General features: G+C 47.0%; 1 protein-coding gene and 1 long non-coding RNA gene across 4 annotated transcripts in view; one reads left to right on the top strand and one right to left on the bottom strand.

Moving 5' to 3' along the window:
- LOC135055087 (L-threonine ammonia-lyase-like) overlaps nt 1-15,398 on the bottom strand; it is a 139,845-nt gene that overhangs the window by 60,383 nt on the left and 64,064 nt on the right. The gene's annotated exons all lie outside the window — the stretch shown is intronic.
- Nucleotides 827-15,398, top strand: part of LOC135055090 (uncharacterized) — a 31,650-nt gene continuing 17,078 nt past the window's right edge. The window contains exon 1 of the long non-coding RNA XR_010243643.1: nt 827-1,093. This is a non-coding gene — a long non-coding RNA (uncharacterized LOC135055090). The remainder of the gene's footprint in view (nt 1,094-15,398) is intronic.

The raw sequence follows: 15,398 nt of genomic DNA, 5'->3' as shown, positions 1-15,398 counted from the left end.
CCTCCACTGCTCCTCCTATGTCTCTATTTTGGTGTTCCCTTACAACCCCCACTGTCCATTATTATGTTTATCCCCTCTTCTCTGCAGTAACCATTATTGTGTGCCCCCCCCCTTACCACGTGTGTCCATTGTGGTGTTCTCTCCCACCACCTCCTGTGTGTTGTGTGTCCATTATGATGTCCACCTTCCCCTCCTCTTCATCCATATCTATATTCTCTTCCCCCTTCTTCCTCATGTGTCCATTAGTCTCAACCCCCCCCAACAAATCTGTGTCCATTACTGAGTGTGAGTGTGTGTCCCACTCAGAGCCGGCGCCACCACTAGGCAGCTTTAGGCAGCTGCCTATGGGCGGCGCCCACTGGGGGGCGGCAGCTCACGCTGCTGAAGAAGGCTTCCCTGCAGAGGCGGAACTCACGGTGACAGTGCAGTAGGCTGCCGCCGGCCTCCTCCTCTGACGGGGGGCACCTCTCCTCCACTGTCTCTGGCTCCCTGTGCCCACAGCTGATGGCGTAAAATGAGTCAGACTGACTTATTAAACTATGCTCCACCACCACAGCCAGCCAGCCCCCCCTCCAACTCCCATCTGAAAGACAACTAATGATACCAGAGATGAGCTGGACTGCTTGATTTAAGAGGCTCGTCTGCCAGTTCAGTATGCAGTGATCAGCTACAGGATAGGGGCACAGCACCGAGCACACAGTAATCTGCAGTGCACTACTGGGTACTAAATCCTATCCCAGGATACTCTGCAGAGAGGTCAGAGGAGCATGTGCTGGGCTCTGATTGGAGGAAACCAATCACATGCTGCTCTGACCGTGCAGATGATGATCAGCAGCAGAAACAGGCAACCTCATGGGAGTCCGAGTCCTCACTTCCCAGCCAGGCACACAGACAACTTCCAGTGCAGTTTCTACCACACCAGTGACCAGCACCCTGCCAGCAGAGGCACCCACCCACACTGTGAGCAGTTTGTGTGAGGTGGAGCTGAGGAGCAGCTACAAGCCAGAGTCGGGAGTTCCTCAGCCTGCTCTTCCCTCATCAGTTCCCCTGCCTATGCCAGGCATGAAGATTCACCTCCCAACAGCTCACACAGGTTGGTGGGGGTAGAAAGGCATGTAGCTTATAAAGAGCAGGGGAGAAGCAGGTAAAAAAGGTGCAATGAATGAGCTGTAGTCAGAGACAGATAACCTGCTACATCTAGATGATGTAACCATCTGTCTCATTAAGCATGTAGTAAAGCCAGTATTGGCAAGCAGGGCTTTTACTGCCATTACTTGCATGTGTAGCCCAGGCTGTGAAGTCCTGCACAGGAGCATTACAGGTTCAGTCTAAATATAATGTGGGCTAAAGAACCTTGCCTTAATCTAACCATCCCCCGCTACCTAAACTTAACCACCCCACTCACAGCCTTACCTTAACCTCTCCCCTACCCCCCTAACCTCCCCTCCCACAGCCTTATCCTAACCTCCCGCAGCCTTACCCTAACCCCCCATCCTAATCCTACCCTGCGGCGCTGGTGTCATCAATTCAGATATGAAAGGTGATGAGGTCAATCATCATTCTTCAATTCAGCTGGAAGCCCAGCATGGCATGCTGGGAGGAGGGACAGGACGGAGTTCAGCTGCCTGTGAGTGGACAGACGCACTATGGATACAGCAGAGAGGACTGAGGAGCCTAGCCATCAGAGCCAGCCTAATTATTTATATTGCCTTAAGTGCTGTCCCTCCCTCCATCCATCCAGTATGGATGGTGTAATGGTTAGCATTACTGCCTCACAGCACTGAGGTCATGGGTTCGATTCCCACCATGGCCCTAACTGTGTGGAGTTTGTATATTCTCCCTGTACTTGCGTGGGTTTCCTCCGGGTACTCCGGTTTTCTCCCACAATCCAAAAATATATACTGGTAGGTTAATTGGCTCCCAACAAAATTAACCCTAATGTGAATGTGTGTGCGTGTACATGTGATAGGGAAAATAGATTGTAAGCTCCACTGGGGCAGGGACTGATGTGAATGGCCAAATATTCTCTGTAAAGCGCTGCGGAATATGTGTGCGCTATATAAATAACTGATAATAAATAAATAATATCTATCTTATCTATCTAGTTCTATATTTATCTGTGGGGTTGGTGGCAGCAACATTTATCTTGTCTCCAGGCGACTGGGACAAACTTACGCCACTGCTTCCCTGACCCTTGCTCAGCTGAGCTCCTCCTCTTCCTTAAGAGGAATATGTCCAGTGTTACTGGAGAGGCGGAGAGGAGAACTGTAACAATAGCCGGCAGCACGCTGCTTACTCTATGTGCAAAGAGTATTAGAGGTGCTACCAATGGGTTACACTCACACTGTCAGCGCTAGCGGCGGAGAACAGTTGGGCGGCCACGGCATTCCTGCAGCGCTGACAGTGTGAGTGTAACCCACCGGCAGCACCTCTAATACTCTGCACATAGAGTAAGCAGCGTGCTGCCGGCTATTGTTACAGTTCTTCTGCTCCTCTCCAAGCTGACATATTCCCGCACCGCAAGAACAGACTCTGCATATGGGAGTCCTGCGGTGATGATTGTGTCGTGCTTTGTGAGGGAATGGGACTACACTGCAGAGCAGACTGCGGGCAGCTCCCCTGCTACTGTTCCCTGTCTGAGTGGATCACAGTCCCCTTCTTCTGCAGCCTGCAATATAGTTGCCTTGGATTGGTCCCTATTATACATCTCTTCTTCACTGGGACTCCTTCTCCTGCAGCTATAAAGGTACCCTTATATTGCAAGCTCAGTACTCCATTCCTCTACTGTAGAAGAATTTGGATTTGAGGCTGCGATTTGTGGTGTATGTGCATGTATGTATATATATATATTTCAGTCAATATCCGGCACTCAATTACATAGCATAAATACATGCCCCGTTGCGCTCCGCTGTATATTGCATGGCAGCGAATGTATAAAGATTCAGTTCGGCTGCACTCAGGGGTAACCTATCCTATGTCCAGACACATTACAGCCTGTCTAGGGTCCCCGCAAAATGTCACACATAGTGCCTGGGTGGGTTTTTTTTTTCCAGGGGGGGGGGGGGGGGGGTGCAGCAGGCACATGTTTTGCCTAGGGTGCTGAGGAACCTTGCACCGGCCCTGGTCCCACTCCCTTATGTTTTACTCTCTGCATCAGAGTACTGTAGTTTACTTACCCTTTTTTCTCTTCTTTGTTCCTCTGTCTCAGCTCCCCATTCAGTCTTCCATTTCCGCGGGTCTTCTCCTCACCGACATGAGCTGGCATGTCAAACTTGGCTGCTGCCATCAGTACAGTTTGGGTGCTCCCGACGCTGTGATAGTCAGGATGCAGGGTCGTTTCTTCGGTCAGCAACTGTGTCAATGGCACACATAGGATCCAGCGCTCGCCAGCAACTGTGTGTGACATCATCCGGTGCAGCGGGGCTCAGACACACTACGCAGCGCAGGGGGAGGGCTCTTGCAGAAAGGGCTTTTGCGATGCCCTATGAATCTATAAAATGCTGGTTTGAGACGCGGAAGAAGAGGTTGTCCCGGGCGGGTGGTGGGCGGGGGGAGGCTTAGTGCACCTTTACACCATTGGACAGCTGAGTCGTCGCTCAGCTGTCCTGAACTTCTATGCGGCGCTGGAGCCGCTGTTGTTCGGTTGCCAGGACAACCTGTAGGGAGCCGCCGGAGGAGCGCAGCGCCGCAGATCGGAGGTACAATCTGTGTGCGGGTGGCCCTTTTATAAAAGGGGGCCTGGGGTACGTACCCCCAGGGCCCCCCCCCCTTAATCCGACTCTGCCCCCTATAACAGCACAACTAAAAAAGCAAGAATGGCTAATTACCTAGAAGAAAATAATTAGTTCATCTTATGTTCCTATTATATACAGGAAAAAAACAACAACGCAGGTGCAGCACTAGCCATACTAATCAGAGTTATAATAAATGTAGCAATTTAACATCAAGTAAAAGTGAGGTTCTTTCAGTTAGTTTGCAGTCTAGTCCCCACACCCATTAGTTCCCATTTATAACAAATTTATTTTCTATTGGATTCTTATTTTTTTTTGGTGCTGTGAAGTTATTATTTCTGTTATATATGTGCTTACAAAAAAAGGCATATACAGGTATAGGTATATCCTAGCCAAAGCTGCATTTGTGGTTTAGTTTTGGACTACATGTTATTAATATTTGCCAGGACTATGCAATGCTACTCTCTACACCAGTTTTGCTGTCAGAGAATGCTAAAGCTGTGTCAGGGCATGCTGGGATGTGTAGTTTCTCAACAGCTGGAGGGCCGCAGTTTGGACATGCCTGCTTTACACCCATGGCCAAAGTGTTCAGAATTTCACAAATATTACATTTTCACAAAGCCTGCTGTCTCGGCTTTTATGATGGCAATTTGCATACACTCCAGAATGTCATGGAGAGTGATCAGATGAATTGCAATTAATTGCAAAGTTCCTCTGTGCCATGACAATGAACTTCATCCCAAAAATAACATTTCCAATGCATTTCAGCCCTGCCACAAAAGGACCAGCAGACATCATGTCATTGATTCTTTTGTTAACACAGGTGAGAGCGTTGATGCAGTCAAGGCTGGAGATCACTCTGTCATGCTGATTGAGTTAGAATAACAGACTGGAATCTTTAAAAGGAGGGTGGTGCTATGTTAACCATGGTTACCTGCAAGGAAATACGTGCAGTCATCATTGCTTTGCACAAACAGGGCTTCACAGGCAAGGAAATTGCTGCTAGTAAGATTGCACCTAAAGCAACCATTTATTGGATCATCCAGAACTTCAAGGAGAGAGGTTAAATAGTTGTGAAGAAGGCTTCAGGGAACCCAACAACGTCCAGCAAGCGCCAGGACCATCTTCTAAAGATTCAGCTGTGGGATCAGGGCACCACCAGTGCAGAGCTTGCTCAGGAATGGCAGCAGGCAGGTGTGAGTGCATCTGCACGCACAGTGAGGTGAAGACTTTTGGAGGATGGCCTGGTGTCAAGAAGGACAGCAAAGAATCCCTTCTCTTCAGGAAAACATTAGGGACAGACGGATATTCTGCAAAAGTTTCAAGGATTGGACTGCTGAGGACTAGGGTAAAGTAATTTTCTTTGGTAAATCCCCTTTCAGATTGTTTGGGGCATCTGGAAAAATGCTTGTCCGGAGAAGGAAAAGTGAGCACTACCACCATTCCTATGTCATGCCAACAGTAAAGTATCCTGAGACCATTCATGTGTGGGGTTGCTTCTCAGCCAAGGGAGTGGGCTCACTCACAATTTTGCCCAAGAAAACAGCCATGAATAAAGAATGGTACCAAAACATCCACCGAGAGCAACTTCTCCCAATCATCCAAGAACAGTTTGGTGACGAACAATGTATTTTCCAGCATGATGAAGCACCTTGCCATAAGTGATAACAAATTGGCTCGGGGAACAATATATTGAAATTTTGAGCCCATAGCCAGGAAAATCCCCGGACCTTAATCCCATTGGGAACTTGTGGTCAATCCTCAAGAGGCGGGTGGACAAACAAAAACCCACAAATTCTGATTAGGCAAGAATGGGCAGCCATAAGTCAGCATGTGGCCCAGAAGTTGATTGACAGCATGCCAGGGTGAAATGCAGAGGTCTTGAAAAAAGGGTCTACACTGCAAATATTGACTCTTTGCATATATGTAATGTAATTGTCAATAAAAGCCTTTGACACTTATGAAATGCTTGTAATTTTACTTCAGTATGCCATAGTAACATCTGACAAAAAGGTCTAAAAACAATGAAGCAGCAAACTTTGTGAAAATCAATACTTGTGTCATTCTCAAAACTTTTGCCATAGCTGTAGGTTTGTTTTTTTCAACTTGAACATAAAATATTTACATTTATAAGACAGTCCTTCATTAAAGGCCTATCTGGGGCCAAATCAAGTGGAAATCTTTTTACCTCAGTAGAGTATAATTTACACAACTTCATACCTCCCAACATGACCCTCTCCAGAATGGACAAAATGCTCTGTTCCTGGACTTCCCTCTACATCTTCGATTGCAAGAACCTGTGCTGGAATACCTTTCTTTTTTCTTTTCTTTTTCCAAAAAGTTTTATTGACAGGAGGAATCAATAACAAACAGTATATGTATACAGTACAAACAGCCATGGTAAAAATAAAATGACCCATCGGTACCTTACATCAGTCGAGAGAAGAAATAGTGACCATACAATATTCAGAACATATACAGAGGAAGGATATACCTCTGACCAGAGACAATTCAAGAAGGAGCACCGGAGTCAAGGACTTCTAAATTATACCATTTGGTAGACTGGAAGCATTTCCGAAGGCTTCTTTAATTAACGGGGATAAAGAATGTACATATGGAAGCCATATAGTAAAATGTTTCTCTGTCAACTTTTATTTTTTGTAACGTAGTGTTGGTACAATCTACATGAAACAGGTATGAAATTCTAGGGTGTAGTAATGAAATAGAAACGGGGTCAGCAGAAATCCATTGGGAGAGTATCGTTTTTTTTGTGGCAGCGGCCAATTCGATTAGTAAAATATGGTTCCCTTTAGACAATTTGGTGGGGAGAGATTGAGGGTAAATGCCCCAGAAAGCCCAGGTTTTATCAATAATATATGGTATTTTCAAGTCATTTGTAATATACGATTGAAGCGCATGCCATAAGACCTGTACTTTCAGGCAGGACCATAAGTAGTGAACAAGATCGGCTTCTGGTGAGCCACATTTAAAACAATTAGACATAGGGGCAGCCCCAATGAGAAATCTCAATTTAGGAGTAACGTAGGCCCTATGTAATATTTTCTGATGCATCTCTGTATACATGGTTGATCCTAGTGTCTTATCTAAAGAAATATTAGCAGCTAAAATGGACTACAAAGTGAGGTCTGGAAATTCTAGCTTCCATCGCAATAGACCCACATTACCAGAGTCCAGATTAAGTAAGAGTCGTGGTGGGTGGGTATAAAAGCAGTAGAGAAATGACCACCTGGGTCATGGCGTAATGTTCCATCTAAAGTATTAGTCTTATCAGTCATGGTTAAAGTGGATAAAATCCCCTGCACATAACTACTTGTTTGTAAGAAAGGGAATTAGGGGATCAATAAAGACGGGAGACGTTCCATAATCTGAGAGTGTGTGAGCAGGACCAAGTCCTCTTTGTTTAAAAAATGGTGAACGTAATATTTTAAGTTTATAACGTACCGTCCTCCATGCTATGCATGGAGATGACAATAGGATGTTGTCTTTTATAAAGTCAGACATGGAATGTGGTGAGGTATGTAATAGAGATACCAGGTTCCAAGTAGGCGCAAAAGTTTGTTCTAATTGTAAGTTAACATAAACGTTGCGTCCGTTGATCCAAGCCAAAGCAATTCTGTAGTTAGCTGCCATTGCGTAAGTACGCAGACACGGTAGATTAAGGCCACCGAGGGTCTTTGGTTGGTGCAGTTTGAATAATGAAAACAGTGGACGTTTGCCCGCCCAAATAAATTTGGTCAATGCCTTGTCCAGTTGGGCAAATGTACTCTTGGGTGGGATCAACGGAAGCATTTGCATTTATAATAAGCGGCAGATAGGCCATACGGTCCCGGGGATTTCCCATTGGGGAGGGATTTAATAACAGTCTCTAGCTCCGCATCTGTAATGGGAGCAATAAGAGTTTCCCTATCATCATCAGTAAGACTGGGAAGGTCCGCCTGAAGCAAGAAGTCCATACCTTGAACAGTTGGTCAGGGGGTGCAGTGTATACATTTTCAAAAATTTCAAGAAAAGTGTCACTAATTTTATCTTGGGTTAGTGTCAGCGTTCCCTGAGTAGTTCGGATAGATGAGATGTATTTAGGAGCAGTGGAGGCTTTCACTAAGTTTGCTAATAATTTCCCGGGTCGATTACCCCCAACGAAAATACTTATTTGATTGAAACTATAGAAGCAATTGAGCCTGCTCAGCACAAAGAGTGTCATGGACCGATTTAGCATCTTTATATAACAATCTATTAGATTCAGAAGGGTCAGCTAATAATTGAGAGTATGACGAGGCGATTTTAGGGGTCGCATGAGTCATTCTTTCCTGAAATAGTTTTTTTCTAGTAGCAACATATGATATTATGTGGCTCCAGATAACCGGTTTCGAAGCCTGCCAAAAAAGATTTATGTCGTCAGAATGTACACTATTGTCATGGGTATAGTTAGAGAAAGAATGTGTCAAGTAAAGTTTAAAATTTTCAGAGGAGGCTAGCTAATCTGGAAAGCGCCAATTATGGGAGTATGTGCGAGGTGCCGTCAGGGTAAGCGTTAGGGTAATAGGGGCATGGTCAGATAGAAGAATGTTAGCTATAGTTGAGTCTTCAACTCTATGGATCAATGAATCTGATATCAACTAATAGTCTAATTGGGAAAACAGCTTATGTGGATGAGAGAAAAAGGAGTATTCTCTAGAGTCAGGATATAAGAACCGCCAGGGATCCAATATTTGTAAAGAATCCAACAATAGTGATAAGGTGGATGGAGCGGATCTACTCAAACCTGACTGTCTGGGGCCACCTGATACATCTAACACAGGATCAAAAACTACATTAAGTCACCCCCTAAAATTAAGGATCCCTCTAGACAGCCTTGTAGATTAACAAAAAGATCCGAAAAAAATGATACATCCGGTCCTGTGGGGGCATATATGCACGCTAAAGTAAATGTCTCCCGTTCAATATCTACCTTTAAAAATAAAAACCTCCCCTCAGGATCTATCCATTCGTCTTTGATCTCATAGTGCAATGATTTACTGAATAAAAGTAGTACTCCCCGATTTTTTGTAGTGTAAGAGGCACACCTAAAGTCACTAATCCAAGTATCCCTAACTTTGTTATTGTCAGTAATTCGCCAGAGTGTCTCTTGTAAGAATACAACATCTGGACAAATTTTTTTTAAGATGATTCAAAATTTTCTTACTCTTAACTGGAGTGTTCTACCCTTCCACGTTCCAAGAGACCAGCTTAAGAGAAGGCCGTCATTACCTAGCGATCGCCTCTGCCTGATTGACAGGCAGAGATGGTCGCTGGGCGGGAGGGGGCGGCACGGCGGCATTTGGCCGCCATTTTGGGGGCACGGTCCGGCCAACGCAGGCATGGCCGGACAATGCGGGGGGTGGGCCGCAGCGGCTGCATGATGTCACATGCAGCCGCTGCGGCCAGGGGCAGCGACGGGCAACTCCCGGTCAGCCGCAGGAGCTGCGCTGGCCGGGAGTTATTAAACAAGTACAAAAGCATCGCCGCTGTGCGATGCCTTTGTGCTTGTGCGGGGGGGGGGGGGGGGGGCAGACAGACATGCGGGGCGGACTAGATCTGTGCTGGTCATCCCCCCGGCATGTTTGGGAACACGATCGTAGCTGTGCTAAATTTAGCACAGCTACAATCAACTCGGAATGACCCCCATTATCCAATACCCAGTCTGATGGAACATGGAAGGAGAAGCCACAATAAAGCGTCCAGCAAGCGGGGGAGGGACTATTAACATGCATCAAGAAAAGGTACAGTTTACAATTAAGAGAAACAAATTGTACCATAATACCTATAATAACCACAATAGCATATAACAATTGCCACCTGTCAAAGGGATTTGAAATTTTTGGAACCCAATGGGACGGTTCTAAAAACCGTCGAAATACAACAAAAATAGTAATATGAATAGAAAAAGGAGAAAAAATGAGAACAGGCATAGATGGGGAAACAATATCCCTCCATCCCGTTATCCTCAGTTTCGAAGAGAAAATCCCTCACAACAATACCAGTGTAATAAAAAACACAAACAGAACAGTATTTCACTCATTGGAGAAAGAAAATTGGAACATATAGCAGTGATACTTATCAGGCCATGGACAGTCAATCGGCATCATCCATACGTGAGTCAGATGAAAGTGAAGATAAAGATTTAAGAAAATTCCGAGCAATATAAGGCGTGTAAAAATAATGCGGTTTGCCAGCATGAAAGATCCTCAATTTTGCAGGATAAAGGAGAGCAAACCGAATATTTTTTGAGAAGAGTTCCTTGCAAATCAGAGAGAATTCCCATCTTCGTGAAGAAATTTGAAACGAAAAGTCCTGAAAGAGGAGGAGTTTGGAGTTCTCATAGCTGAAGTGGTGGTTTTGCGATAAGCCTCCATAATTTTCACCATGTCCAGGTAATTCAATAACTTGAAGATCACTGCTCTAGGGCGAAGTTATAAAGCTTATTTGTCAAGGCCGATGCGATGGGCCCTTTCCACCATATAAGACGTGGGCGAGGAAGGGAGACCCAGAGTCTTAGGAAGCCAGCAAGAGACCAAATCCAGTAAATCTTTGGATCGGACCGATTCTGGAAGGCCAATGAGGCACAAGTTGTTCCGACGATTGTGATTTTCCAAATCTTCGATTTTATCAGTTAAGGTCGCAAGAGTGGCATCTTGTGTTTGCAGTTGTGATTTAGCCTCAAGCTGGCCATCTTCCAAAGTGTAAATATGGTGCTTCGCTTCCACAAGGCGTTGGGTGTGTTGCATTATTTGAGCAGCAGCCGAGTTAATGGCCTCCATCAACGGAGCTAGCTTTGCATCCAAGAGGGATGAAATAATGTACAAGATTTCTTTAGCCCTCTGAACAGAGGACGGACTGAATCTATCAGATGAGGCCAACGTATCCGCGGGATTTTTCCGGCCAGGGGAGGTGGGGGATAGGGAATGATCAGAACAAATATCTGTATCTTTAGATGCCGTTTTATTTTTATTTTTATTCTGGGAGTCTTTGAGTGTCCACGGTGTTTTGGCCACATACCGCTCCATGCTCGGTGTTGTAATTTAAATATAGCTCAATATAGAATAAAGGAGGAACGACTCAGGTAAGGATATGATGGAAGAGGAGTGTTCCACTGTGGTTAGATGGTGTGCAGCCTTGGTGAAAGTGCTGTTGCACGTGGAGAGAGATGCACAGAGACAGGTATAAACACACACCGTAATAAGGGAGGGAAGGAGGAAGTCTTCTCGGTCCTGATGCAGTCTTAGATGTTATATAGGCAGCTGGTGGATAGAAGAAACAAGGGGGGAGAGCCCTCCACCCCCTAATATTACCTCTGTTGTGAGGTAGGGAGACAACAAATAAGGTGCAGTGTGGCTCCACTGTGTATAAGTATTGAAAAAGCCTATAAGGAAGTGAGGAGGGGAGAGCCCTGTGTCTCCTAATGCAGCCACCAGTGTAAAGCAGGTGATGACTATGCAAGGTTAGGCCCCAAGAGCCCAGGCACAGCACCAGTGAATGCCTGTGTAAAGCAGAGAGGAAGGGGGGGGGAGCCCTCCACCCCCATCACAGCCTTCGGTTGTAGCAGGCAGCGTCGAGCGTGGTACCTGCTAAGCTGGTGGTTCCCTGTTGTGGAGCAGAAGGCGCAGCCGGGAGCAAGGGTAGCCGCCGCCATGCGCTGCACTCAGCTTGTGTCACCTTCGAAGGCTCTCTGAAGTGGGACCTGTGCGTGGGAGGGAGGCAGAGAGTCTGTAGACCTGCAGGCAGCCGTGGTAAGGTACAGGAGACGATCAGTGCTCCCTCAGGCAGCCGGAGCCCAGACGCGGCAGGGATCCAAGATGGCCACCATCATATAGTGCACACAGAGTGCGCCGACTCCGGCGGTGAGTACAATGCAGGGGCGAGCCGGGAAGCAGCCCCACTTTGCCCCTCACTATCTCTGGACCCTGCTGACGTGGAAATCGGGGTCCCAGTCCAGGTGCACCCGGTGATATGGGGTGATGTGAGCAGCCTGGACGGAGAGCTCTGTTAAGATACGGCCAGTCAGTTCAGCCTGCCCACTGGAAGTCTGAAATACCTTTCTTATCAATGAACTAGTTCAACACAGGTGATGGCAGTCATAAATTAAGAGGAAGTCCAGGAACAGAGCATTTTGTCCCTCCAGGAAAGGGTCATGTTGGGAGGTATACAACTTGTTAGTGGTAGTTATTTTATACTAAACTTTGACAATTACATCTTCTATGCACATGGTAATGAGACAAGCAATATTATTTTGATTGATGCTATTTAAGCCTGATGTATGAACAACAATAAAAAGTAATTGATTAAAGACAAATTGGAAGACGTTTATTAGCAGGGTATGTCTCGTTTTTGGAGACATAACTAGTAACAGATAGCTAACTTCCCAGAACTAATATCGGGGTAAATATATTATATCCGCAGGTATCGTGTATTACCATTGCGGATGCTGAAGTGGGGGAGTGAAAATTTCTGGCGATTGCTGCCAGACCCCCACAGCCTTCTCCAGTGTGCATGTGCAAGATCTCGCTACTATGGCGAGATCTCCTGTGCAGCCCGGAGGTGGCAGCTGTCACAACAAGGAACAAAGCTGTCTCTGCTGTGGTGATGGGGCAACAACGGGGGTATTTCAGATCTGATCGCAGCAGCAATTTTGTTAGCAGTTGGGCAACACCATGTGCACGGCAGGTGAGGTAGATATAACATTTGCAGAGAGAGTTAGATTTGGGTGGGTTATTTTGTTTCTGTGCAAGTTTAAACTTGCTGCTTTATTTTTACACGGCAGTTTAGATTTCAGATTTGGGTGGGGTGGGTGGTCTTCAGTATGCCGAATGTTGGGATCCCGGCGCACAGTATACCGGCGCCGGGATCCCGACACCTGGCATACCGACAGCTATTCTCCCTCGTGGGGGTCCACGACCTCCCTGGAGGGAGAATAAATAGCGTGGCGCGCATAGCGCGCCACCGTGCCCGCAGCGTGGCGAGCGCAGCGTGCCCGCAAGGGGCTCCTTTGCGCTCCCACACTGTCGGTATGCCGACGGTCGGGCTCCCGACGCCGGTATGCTGGTCGCCAGGAGCCCGGCCGCCGGCATACCATACTACACCCGGGTGGGGTGTGTTCAAACTGAATTCTAAATTACAGTGTAAAAATAAAGCAGCCAGTATTTACTCTGCACAGAAACAAAATAACCCACTCAAATCTAACTCTTTCTGCACATGTTATATCTGTCATACCTGTAGTGCACATGGGGGGACATTCCGACCCGATCGTTCGCTGCAGTTTGTCGCAGCGTTCAGGTCAGAACAGCGCATGCACCGGCGCATGTCAGTCGTCGGTGCCCAGAGATCGCCTCTGAGACAGGGGCGGTCGCTGGGCGAGAGGGGGCTGAACGGCGGCGGCGCATGCCGGCCCATTGGGGGGGTGGACCGTTGGGGGGGCGTGGCTTGGCGGGTGAGTGATGTCTCACGCAGCCGCTGCAGCGAAAACAACTCCCGGTCAGCCACAGGAGCTGCGCTGGACGGGAGTTACTCCACAGATACAAAGGCATTGCCTCTGCGCGATGCTTTTGTATTTGTACGGGGGGGGGGGGGGGGGGCGGGGGTATACGGGGGGGGGGAGCGGCACTGACATGCGGGGCGGACTAGCCCTGTGCTGGGCGTCCCCCCGCATGTCTGAGTTTACGGTCGTAGCTGTGCTGAATTTAGCACAGCTACGATCAACTCGGAATGACCCCCATGGTTTTGCCCAACTGCTAACAAATTTGTTGCTGCGATCAGATCTGAATTAGGCCCAATACCTGCAGCTGTCTAAATAGATAGCTGCTGTTGATGGAATGGTAAATGCCACGGACGCTCATACATTGCCCAACATATCAGCGTGCTATCTTGTAGATAGCAGCGCCGATATATACAAGGGTGCAATAGCGCCCCTGTCATCTAGCACACTTCTCCTCTTTCATACATGCGGGAGAATCGGTATCAGCGCACATAAGGGCGTTGATACCACTTCTCCCCCAAAACGACCCATCTTACATCTATACTCTAGTGTTTTGTCAGACACCTGTACAGTTTCACACCTGGAGTGTGCCTTAAGCTGTGTACACACTATATGATGTAACACACGATGTGACGGTCATTCAAATTTCACTAATCCCAGAACACACGAAATAGAGTACACACAATGCAATCTTTGAATGATGACACAAAATATCGTATCCAGTCAATGTATCCAATTGTTACTCCTGCACACACTGGGCCTGATTCAGATATGGACGGAGTAAGCATGCTTTCATAAGGTAATGCATGCATGTGTGATCCAGTGCTGTGTCCGAGGATGCAGCACTGAATCACTTGCTACACCATCGGCTGGCTGAGTGAACCCTGGCTCTAATTCAGATGTGGTGTTGTACCGATGTTTGGTACTACGCGCATGTGCCTGACCCGTACTGTGCATATGCAGTATAGGTCCTGCATTGTCGGATGCAGTACAGCTGCAAACGTCAAGTGATTAACAGTCTTTAGCGGTTGGGGGTGGGAAAGAAGTGGCGACGGCAGCCGTTTCACAATATGGAGGTATGTTGCCTCCATTTTGCGGGAGTGCCAAGGCCAGGGTCTCCATCTTCCAATGGAAATTTCCTGGACTCTGGGACATAGCTGTAACGGCCAGACTGAGTGACCTCAGGGTTCACTCAGCTGGCCAATTGTGTCCTTGGACACAGCAATGGATCACACATGTATGCAGGAGGCATCTACTTATAACAGCTGCCTACTGCTGCATTAATATATGAAACCATCACTGCTGCTACCAAGAAAACAGCCTCTATGCTTTCTCCATCCCCATCTGTATCAGGCACCCGAGGGGGGAGGGGGGTGGGGGGGTCACAGAGAGTGGCCATAACAGCTCCATCCCAAAGGCCAGGAGATCTATGTAGAGATCCTGGTCTTGGCAAAAAAACGGAGGCAACACACCCAAACTGCTGCAAACTGTCTATCACTTAACGTCTGCAGTGATACTACATCCAACGACGCAGGACCCATACTGCACTTGCGCAGTACAGATCCAGTGCAAAGTACCAAACAATGGTACTTTATGCATTTAACAGTAATCCGTCCACATCTGAATTGGGCCCACCATGCGCCCCATCATGTCAAACAGTGCCATGCGCCCCATCATGTCATCATCCAATCGTGCAGAATATCAGATGGGACGATGCAATGAACAATGGGTGAAAACAATGTATTAGATGTATACACTATAAAATGGTCATTCTGATCCTCAACGTTGCCTCTTTCTCTGTGCTTCGATGATGAGAAATACAGGTAGGTACTTATTTATTATGCAGTATCATCATGGAGGCATCTGGTTGGCTCCAAATTTGTACTGCAGCAGGGCAACAATCCCAAACATACAGCCAATGTTATTAAGAACTCTTCAGCGTAAAGAAGAACAAGAAGTCCTGGACGTGATGATATGGTTCCAAAAGAGCCCTTATCTCAACATCGTGAAGTCTGTCTCGGATTACATGGAGAGACAGAAGGATTTGAGCAAGCCTACATCCACAGAAGATCTGTGGTTAGCTTTCCAAGAGGTATGCTGAGTTCCTTCAAAAACTGCAAGTATACTTAGAAAAACTG

Source organism: Pseudophryne corroboree, chromosome 3 (genome assembly GCF_028390025.1).
Source record: "Pseudophryne corroboree isolate aPseCor3 chromosome 3, aPseCor3.hap2, whole genome shotgun sequence".
Classification (NCBI taxonomy): domain Eukaryota; kingdom Metazoa; phylum Chordata; class Amphibia; order Anura; family Myobatrachidae; genus Pseudophryne; species Pseudophryne corroboree.
This window is presented reverse-complemented; position numbering and strand designations above follow the sequence as displayed.